This window comes from Pteropus vampyrus, unplaced genomic scaffold (assembly GCF_000151845.1).
Source record: "Pteropus vampyrus isolate Shadow unplaced genomic scaffold, Pvam_2.0 Scaffold64, whole genome shotgun sequence".
In the NCBI taxonomy this organism is placed as follows: Eukaryota; Metazoa; Chordata; class Mammalia; order Chiroptera; family Pteropodidae; genus Pteropus; species Pteropus vampyrus.
Genome location: NW_011888845.1, coordinates 1,398,710 through 1,402,379, shown reverse-complemented (window position 1 = coordinate 1,402,379; position 3,670 = coordinate 1,398,710).

Genomic DNA, 3,670 nt, shown 5'->3' with positions numbered 1-3,670 from the left:
ATAAAAGTAAAGAGATCAAAAAAGAAAAAAGACCAAAAGTGATAACCCTGGGTAAGATATTTGAATGGAACGCAAATGGCGTCCTAGCCGACTGTGGCAATGTAGACTCTGCCACCACTGGGGAGGCTCTAGATATGCAGCCAGAAAACAGTAAAGGTGAAGCTATCGACATATATGAAGAAAGCAGTTGTGAGGAAATGAATGATGATGTCCCAGAGGAAGCGATGTTGGCAAAAATCTCTTCCTAAAGGAATCTTGGAGATACTTCACAACATTGAAAAGGAAAAGGATAAAATGCAAGCTGATCCAAATTTAGAAAGGAGTATGACAATTGGCCAAAATATAGAATAGTGCTCAGTTCATGTTATATAACCACAATAAGGCAATCACTGCTCAAACTATCCTTGGTAAGTTTTTTACAAATAAATGAAACAATTATTAATGTTTTTAATATTTTAAATAGCAATGTGTTAAATACTAGCTTTAGTATGTAAAAGTATTTCCCTATATACTTAAAACTAAGAGTTGTTAATGTTTGGAAGACAATTTCTAATGGTCGCAGAATAATTATATTTTTCCTGTTTATTACTAAGATCACTATGCATGGTTTCAGATTGCCATTTAATGTTCCTGCACTACTGTGAAAGCAAATAATACCTACTATAATAATCTTTTAAAAATTTAACCTAATAGCTAAAAGGGACTTGTGGCTTTCTATTAGAGGTTTATTTCCAAACTGAGTTAAAAAAGAGGTTTACTCCTTCACTGGGCTTTGATCACACTGTCCCCGTAGACATTCAATCAATATTTCAGTATAAAGTAGTATATTCCCAGTTTAATTCTCTATATTTCCTCCCCAGAAGCTTAATCTAAATGCTGTGCAGGTTCTGATCTTCTTCCTTCCTGTACAGAACTCAAGTAGCTTACACTTCTGGTAACAAAGTTGTATATTGTTCTCACACAAGTGCAGATGTCTACATCACCCAGGAAACCAAAGATACGATTCTAAAAGGAGCTCTCGAGGGCTTACAATTGACTGAATTCCACTGGTTGCTGGTGTTGAATTGTGCCAAGAGAGCTCTATGTACACATGTTTGAGCCTAACCACGGCTGTGGAAAAACTGGAAGAGCTTTAGCTGACTTGAGAGAAAAAAGAGCTCAGAGAGAGTTGATGGAATCTTTTTCTCAAATTTACAGATTGTCTAAATTAAAGTTGCCACTCAAAGCATGAACACAGATTGTCTCTTGTTTATTCAGAGACTCATAATGGCCCCAAAGAGCAATTGATTGCCAAAGGGACAGAGTGACTAGAATAGAACGAGAAGTTCCTATCCTGCAATACCTTTTATTCCAAAGGATGTTATTTGGAACCCCTAATACATTTTCTCCTACTGTCAGTCTTATTCATGGTGGATGTGCCAACCCACAGAAACCTATTTAACCCAAAATATAGCTCAACTATATTGCTAATCATTACATGGCAATAACCCTTCATTTTTCTAAAGATTATTTATTCAACAAGTTCAGGATAGAAAATATAGACAACAGAGGAAGGGAATAAAAAGTCTACAGAAACTGTCTTTAACTTGCATTATTTCGATTAGGGAACCCAGATACACACACAAAAAATCTCACTTGTAATTCTCCTGTCCATGGATAACTATATTTACCATTTTGCTGCATATTATCTGAGGCTTGTTACTGTACAAACATGTGTGTATGAATGTGTGTAACATTAAATTTTAATAAACATATGCTTCTATTATTCCTTGTTTTGAAACCTGCTTTTCTTCACAACATATTACAGATATCATAGCAAGAAATATCTATATTATAATCGTTAATGGCTTTACTCATATAAATGAATAACTAGGCAAGTGACCTTTATTTTAGGTGCTTAGGCTATTTGTCTTTTTGTATTATAAATATACATATATGAATATCATTCAATATCTATTTTCACACATTTTTTTCCCTGGGGATAAATTTCTAGAATTAAAATGTTATGTCAAAGAGAATGCTATATTTAATGAATTTCATATACAGCTTCACAAAATGCCTTCTAGAAAAGTTGTACTATCTTGCATTTCAACTGCACTCTATGTTTGTCCAGTTCCCAACATTGCTGTCAACCTATTTTGTAAACTTTATAAACTTGCTACTCTGATAGGCAAATAATGACAGTTCCTTGTTTTGTTATCTCTCTCATTGCTGCTGAGATTGAATATTTCTCATGTTTCTTGGCCTTCTGTATCTATTTACAGGTTTTTTTCTGTCCTTTGCCCATTTTGCTATTAGAACTTTGACTTTATTCATTGATATCTTTACAGTAAAATCAGCAACACCTATATACTACAAATGTTTCTGCTATTTGTGTTTTAATTTTGGAGGTAATAATTTTATAAAATTTTTATTTCAGGAAATGTTTCACTTTTTTAAAAATGGTTTTCATATTTGGTGCCATGTTGAGAATGGCCTTCTCTACCTCAAAGTAATAAAAATATTGCTTACATATTTGTGTAAAATTGTATGGTTTTACTTTATATTTTATTTTTACAGAAAAAGATTGTTTTTAAATTTAAATCTTACTACCTGTTATTACCATGCAATTAAGTTTTTATTTTAGACATTGTGTTTTTTTAGCTCTATGATTTCCATTTAGTTCTTTTTATATTTTCTCTCTCCTGAAATTTCCTAATTTCTTTCCATTACTTCCATCTTTTTCTGTAGATTCATTAACATATTTCACAGCTATTTTAATGTCCTTGTCTGCTCATTTCACCTGGGTGATCTGTTGTTCTATTTTTCTTTTGACTGTGAATTATATTTTTTGTCTATAAATTTTTTATTGTATACTAGACATTGTAGATGATACATTATGAAGCTTTTTAAGTTGTTACCTTGAGGGTCTTTAAAAATTTTTTCTTGTTACGTGCAACTGAACTTAGTAAGTCCTCACTTAATGTCATAATTAGGTTCTTGGAAACTGCAACTAAGCTAAACGACTTATAACAAAGCCAGTTTTACCACAGGCTAATGGATATAAACAAAAGTTTGGTATCTATGGCATATTTCTGGTAACAAAAAACATCACCGATTTTCTAAATAAAACCCAAACACTTCTAATATTAAACACTGAAATAAATGTGTTATACATACATTTAAGATAAATAAAAACAAGATAATTATCTTTTAAACTGCTTATTTAAGTTCAGGTGACCCAAGCTATCCTGGAAGCTCAGGGGGCAAGATGTGACCCAACACTGGACAGGCTGCCCCTCCATCAATGTCACTCACACGTGCAATTCACCTCATGTGCATGTCTTTGGGATGTGGGAGGAAACTGGAGTCCTGGAGGAACCCCACACAGTACATGGGGAGAAGGTGCAAATTCCACAGTGCCAGTGGCCTAGTGGAGAATTGATTTGCTCTTTTTTTTTTTAATCAAGGTTATAATGAAATAGCCTTGAGCAAAATAACACTATTTGAGGGCCTGCTGTACTAATATAATGTTTGAGTTTGTTCATAAGCTATTTCTTCCTATTTACTCGCCCTTTTGGCTTCCAGAACAAAACTCTGCTTCCTCTGAAGAGTATTGAGTTTTGTTCCACCAAAGGTTAAATTAGTGTGGATCACCTTGACAGTGGAGAGGCATAGCTGCAGATTTTAT